This window comes from Uranotaenia lowii, chromosome 1 (genome assembly GCF_029784155.1).
Source record: "Uranotaenia lowii strain MFRU-FL chromosome 1, ASM2978415v1, whole genome shotgun sequence".
NCBI classification, from domain to species: domain Eukaryota; kingdom Metazoa; phylum Arthropoda; class Insecta; order Diptera; family Culicidae; genus Uranotaenia; species Uranotaenia lowii.
This window is the reverse complement of record NC_073691.1, coordinates 108,074,246-108,079,743: the sequence shown is the minus strand read 5'-3', so window position 1 is coordinate 108,079,743 and position 5,498 is coordinate 108,074,246. Positions and strand designations below refer to the sequence as shown.

The 5,498-nt window shown below is 38.1% G+C and overlaps 1 long non-coding RNA gene across 1 annotated transcript; it reads left to right on the top strand.

The window, feature by feature from the left end:
- The first annotated feature begins 4,153 nt into the window (after nucleotides 1-4,153).
- On the top strand, nucleotides 4,154-4,957 carry LOC129742443 (uncharacterized). The gene is made up of 3 exons (XR_008736538.1): nucleotides 4,154-4,439; nucleotides 4,531-4,766; nucleotides 4,894-4,957. It is a non-coding gene; the product is annotated as an uncharacterized LOC129742443 (long non-coding RNA).
- Nucleotides 4,958-5,498: the final 541 nt, after the last annotated feature.

The following is a 5,498-nucleotide window of genomic DNA, read 5'->3' as shown; positions in this document are numbered from 1 at the left end:
ATAACAAGGTTCGATTTAGTTGGGCGCCATTTGTGACGGTGATTAATAATGGCTTTGATGCCACAAATAATACAAACGCAAACATAATTATGATGATGGCAACATTAATGCGTTGCAAAATTCGGAAAAACCCATTATATTTTCCCCAAAAGATAATCAAAAGACGAGCGACTTACATTTATTCCTTTCTGCATGCTGCTGACCCGACTTCCGGGAACCTTTTGTCGGAGCACCTCTCCGAGTGCCCTGCCATCTGGAGGCTGTTGACCAAATTGCGCAATTCGTGGTTCGCTGACACGCGACCCTGCGCGTTCCGGCTTGGGCCGCTGAACCCGCAGATCCTCCTGCTGGATCCGGTTGTTCCGGTGATTCTCCGGAAGAAATGTGTTGTTGTCATCCGATGACCAAGGATGTTTTTCCCCGGTTGCAACCGGGAACGCCTTCCGCTGATTTCGCCGATCCCTCGACGCCTGATGCAGCAAAAACTGAAAACCGCCTGATGCAGCAAAGACTTGCTGAAGATTTTCGGCAAAGGTGGCCTTCTGCCCCAAAAAACGCTCCCACGACTGGCAAGGAGAGTCGAGCACCCGTTAAATTTTCTTTAATTTTCTTTCGTTTCGAGCAATGCGTTAAATCCGGAGCCGAAGTATCAGCAAAAGGTGTTAAAAAATGTGACGAAACAAGTGGCAAAAAGTGTCCAAAAAGGTGTCGAAAAGTATCCAAAAGGTGTCGGAAAAAAATGTGCCAAAGGGGCGTCCAAAAAAGGGGTCCTATTGGGACGGAAAAGTGGGGTTAGAAAAAGGATTTGTTGAAAGAATCCAACCTCTACTCACTTCCGACCCCTTTCCGATATTGCTGTGTCGAGCGCCTTGTGATTTGCTGGCGGATGGTGATTTTCGGCCTGTGGTGCCTTTTGGTGCTTTTCGGCACTTTCCCCTTGGGGAATTTTTCGCCCTGTGTGGCTGACGCGTGAGCGCTACCTGCAATTAAGGGCTGTTTTTGCATTTACTGGGGCTTTTTAATTTTCGACCGCTTACCTTGGTCCGCTCCGGGTGGTCCTTCTTGGCCCTTCTCCCCTTGGGGAATTTCCGGTGCGGATGGATTTTTACGCCGGTTCTGAGCCTATCGCACCCTTTTCCTCTTGGAGGGAAGCCGGATTATTTGGCCCCGCCTGTTTAGTTGTGCTTTTTTGGCACCACGGAGAACCACTCCCGACGCACGCGATACTTTTCCACGCCACTTTTTTTTTTCCGGTGCGGTGATATTTCGCGGTCCGTCCCGAACTTTTCTGCCTGACGCGCAAGTACTGCCAACTTGCAGAACCAAAATCCTCCGCGGGTGACAATTCTCGCCTCCTTTTCTTGTGGCCGACATTCTTGTTGCTCAATCCAACAGTGTACCGATGTTTGGCTGACAAGCCATCATCCCTCTGGATTTCTTTCAGCTGTTTTGGTTCAGTGTCTGAATGTTTGTTTATTATCCCCTAGGGGTGATCATGTGCATTTCAGGTGTGCACGCTCGTGCGCTCTTGAAGGGAAATGGGTTAAAAGTAATAGTTTGCGTATTTGCTCCTAACATCGTATCAAAATTTCTATACATAGAATTAAATGTAACAAACGAAAGTCATTTTTATTTTCTTGTCGTTTTATGGATTGTCAAATATCGTATGTCTGTGTGAGTGAATTCATTTAATGTTTTGGTTTTGATGTGACGAATTCACGTTTGTTTTATTTTACCCATGGATAAAAACAATTACACGTGCGATATTTAAAAAATGATTCGAAATTTAACCAAAAAAATAATAATGAAAAAATAACTTAACAACAGAACATGAAAATATTCTTATTAAACAGACTCGGATAATTGAGATTGTTTGTCAAGAATCATTATATGTCATATGAAATTGTACTAAATTTGCAGGAAAATGTATCATCTCGAAGCCAAAAATATTTTTTTCACAACTGCCTCTTCCAGTGGGCGGTAAAAGGGCTAGTTTGATATCCAAGTTTAGTTTGATATTTCTTTTCAAAATATCTAACTAAACTTGGATATCAAACTAGCCCTTTTACCGCCCACTGGAAGAAGCAGTTGTGAAAAAAATAGGACATTTCTCGAATGTGACTGAACTTTTCATAGAACGGGAAGTTTTAGAATTTATTGTAGAAAAAAGTAAATAAAAATCTGACATAGGTTTTTTGTTGTAGATGGTGACTTAATGGTGTATTTCGTTGTTGCGAATTTTATTAAGCTTCTTCTGTTAACAAAACATTGCTTTACAAATTTTGTAAATATTACCTCTACTTTTGTTTTATCCAGTTTTTGTAAACCTCTATAAATGCGGCAATTCGGCTAGGCGAAGGGTTTTGAGAAACTCTAACTGAAATGATTATTCAACAAAATTTTGTAAGAATCTCATCCATTCAACTGATTTACCAGTTCTAAACAGAAATATAATTTAAAGCCACATTCAATATACTGTAGTTTTGCAATATACAATCAGTGGAATGTTTTTACGATGTCATTTATCGTTTTCTCAACAAGCCCTAGATCGTTTTATAACTATTTACAAATAATTGGGTTGTCACAATATTTTTCTACTTGGGAAACTTGAACTTACCCTTGGCGGAGGTTTCGGGGTTAACGAAATCCTGCAGTTGAAAGTGATCTTCACACATGAAGCCAAAGATGTCATAAAATGGTTATTTTTCAACCACAATGCAATAAGGAAGTGGTGCAGAAGATCTCAAGTTTTCATTCAATTTTCATTTCTGTCGAATTCGATGTATTTTTTATAAGCTTTATGATTGAATTCTAACCACATTTGATTAATGCGGTTTGGTTAATTCAAAAACAGTTCTTCAGTGGTTTTCAAAATATATCGTGTTATTTTTTTCTATCAAAAGTAGGTAATCAAAAACGACCTTGTTCATCGCTAGATGTAAAAAAAACAAATAGCACAATGCAAATGTGTGTGTGATATATCGAGATTATTCCTTTTGTGTATGTGGCCGTTAGTTTCACGATAACCCGTAGATAGCGCTGCGGAACAAGCGCCAAAATCAGCCTTCAGTGGTCAGTCTGGGTATCTGGTGTCTGCGATTGCAGTCTGCCGAGCAAAAGCCACGTGGTCTCCTACAGAACACAGTGGTTCGAAATATTGAAAAAACTAAGTTAAATTAAGCATCTCACAACTTAAGTCACAAGACTTAAGATGTTTTTATTATCTAAAAATTGTTAGATCGATGGCAATTTATGACTTAAGTATATAAAATACATAATTAATTGAGTTTTGGAATCGTTTTCTATTGCTTGGGAACCATATACCTACTCAGATTTTATTTTTTGGAATTTTGTTCTAATTTTTTTCATGGAAACAGAAGTATGAAGTTCAGGAAAATATCGTTTGCTTTCCAATTATTCCTTAAAATATTTTATGTGAGTCGAATTAAAAAAAACTGTTTTAGCAAGGTTTACATTCTAACATCTATTTGACGTGTCAAACCACTGCGCAACACCCCGGGCATTCGAGATCAGGGGTGCCAGGTGGTTTCATCAAAAATCAGGACAACGCGAAGTTAAAAATCAGGATTTTTCAGGACACCTCTTGATTCATAAAATAATAAAGATTTCTGCTTAGATTGCATAAATAAAGGCGCAATGCAGGTGCTGTAAACGCCTTGATTTATGCAACATCAGTACGCAGCGTGTTGGCTGGCCGGTAGTTCATATCGCAAAACATCATATGAATATCATCTGAACCGAAAATTACCATGTGTTAAATGAGTTTAACTATTTTCTAATCTATTTATTCGATTTTCTCATAGTTTAACTACAAATTCGATCAAATTTAAGAAGTTTTTATGAAAATCAGGACAAATCAGGACATTTTAAGAATAAATTTAAAAAATCAGGACAATTCGAGAGTTTTTGAAAAATCAGGACGGTCTCTCGAAAATCAGGACAAATCCTGATAAATCAGGACACCTGGCACCTCTGTTCGAGATGGCTCTTGCTACACGGAAAAAAATGCATGGGCTTTTCAAATACAGAGTCATGATAATTTTACTATATCCATCATTTAGTATTTTCAACCATGATTTAGTATTTTCTACCGAAAATCTGGGCGATAATACTACGACATAGTATTTTTACTATGCGAACTTTGACAGCTCATAGTAATTTTCTCGTGTCTTAATTACCATGCGCATGATATTTTGATATTACACAATTCGTGTTCTTGAAATTACTATGCCCATGGTAATGTTGAAACACCGTCATTTGTGTTGTCAAAAATACTATGCGCATTATAATTCATAGTAATTTTACTATGTGCTTCGTTCGAGTGTTTATTTTGTACGGGTCAGCCGTTCGCGATTTCGGAACGCGAACAAAAATTATCGGATTTTCGGTTTGTCGGATCGGGAAATGTATTCCCTCAGGTGAGTAAATTGTGTTTTTTTTTGTTACTTCTAATTAACTGCTTATGAAATATGCTAACAGAACAATTTTCCTATATTGTTGATTTCCCAGATTGTGTCGTCGACCGGCTGGAAAAGGGCCTCAACGAGCCTTTGAACCCGCACCCGGAGCGGCACAGCAGATTAGTCTGTCGGCGAATGCGCTCGTGTTCCTCAACCTCCCTCGATTTCGGATATTGGACAACGTCGGAGGACATTGTGACGATAGCTGCTAACCGGTGAGCTGGCGCACTGTTTGCGGAACGCAATTTCAGCACATCTGCCGAGCCGTTAAATGCAGGCTTTTAGGTGAGTGAAATTGTGTTTTTATTTTCTAATTATTTTACTGCTTGTTAAACAAGCAAACTGAACAGTTATTGTACGTTTTCGTATTTCTTATAATTAATTGTTTCCCGTTTTTTCATTTTCATTTCAGACGCTAAGTGTGAAGCAACCCCTGTGCCCCATTCGTGGGTGGTGCACCATGAATTGAAGTAAGAAAAATAATTTAAATAAATAAAAATTTTAATTTGTAACAAATGAATTTTATTTCGAGGTCTTTATACAATGCCGCATGGTAATTTTGTGATGTATATCATGATAGGGTACTCATTTTAATGTGTTATTACGATAATGGAAAATTGCAATTTTACAATGCTCGAAGTAAAAGAGCTCATTCTATCATTGACAATTTTACTATGAACGTAGTCAAAATTACTATGCGCAGCCAAAATTAACACAAAGTAAAATTACTATGTGCATGGTAATATCAAGAACAAAACATTATTGACTCAAAAATATGGTTGCGTGTTGTTCATTTAAACCACGGATCTAGTAATTTTACTATGCTTTTTTTTTGTGTGTAGAAGCTCATAATCTCAGCTAACAAATTCAAAAGGGCAAAATTTTTAAATACCATTCAAGGAATTTCTCAATTTCTTACTTTATGAAGCCAAACAATATGAAGACAGTTGTTTGGTAGTGAATCGCATTGCGGAATTTCTGGACTTCCGACTTTTTGAAATGAAAGCTTATTTTGTG